Genomic DNA, 841 nt, shown 5'->3' with positions numbered 1-841 from the left:
CAAGCAGAGCATAAAAAGGTCTCTTCTTTCTTGCTTTCTTGCTAGCTAGCTACAACACCTAGAATCCCACAACTAGAAAGATATGTGGCTGTGGTGGAACTCTGGATGTTGTAGTCCAAGAAGCAACATTTTCCAGACTTGGGCTTAAAGATGTCCTTGGGCCACATGCGACGTATAGTACCTACCATGACCTTGCCTATATACCTGCCTTCTTCTTCCAGACAGATGTGCAGGCCAGCTACTGCTACTGTTTTTCTTTACTGCTCATTGGAAAACTTGAAAGTAACTGCAAGGGAGACAAGGAACAAAAGGGCCGGGGGATTCTGGGTTTTGGTAGTTGGCTGTTGTACAACATGGCCCTCACCAAATACCTGACAGTCCTGAGCCCAGATGCTGGCTCTGTATTTAGAGTCCATGTGGCACAACGTCTGCCTGCCTCCAGACTAGGTATGAGAAGCTCCTCTCCTCCCCTTCTTCATCCTACACGCAAGAGTCTGCAGGGGTGAAGGAGGACCAGGGCCAGTCCTAGGCAAGCTGAGACACAGAGAGGAGAAACATGGTAAAAATAAAAACAAACCGGTTAATTGTTAGTGAGTTCTTTAGGAGATGGACACTGGGGTCACCAACAGTTGATTAAAGCCCTAAAGTTTTTAAAACCAACAGCTCAGTAAGGGAGCCAGAAGCTGGGAGTTCAATTCCCCACTGTGTGTTTCTCATGAGAAAAGCCAGTCTGTGTAGCTTTGGGTGGGCTGCACAGACCCCCAGAAGAAGCAAATGGTGAACACTTTGTACCTAGAAAATATTGAAATGGGTTGCCATAAGCTGGAACTGACTTGAAAAG

The sequence above is a fragment of the Pogona vitticeps genome, chromosome 1 (assembly GCF_051106095.1).
Source record: "Pogona vitticeps strain Pit_001003342236 chromosome 1, PviZW2.1, whole genome shotgun sequence".
In the NCBI taxonomy this organism is placed as follows: Eukaryota; Metazoa; Chordata; class Lepidosauria; order Squamata; family Agamidae; genus Pogona; species Pogona vitticeps.
Note: the sequence above shows the minus strand (reverse complement) of the source record.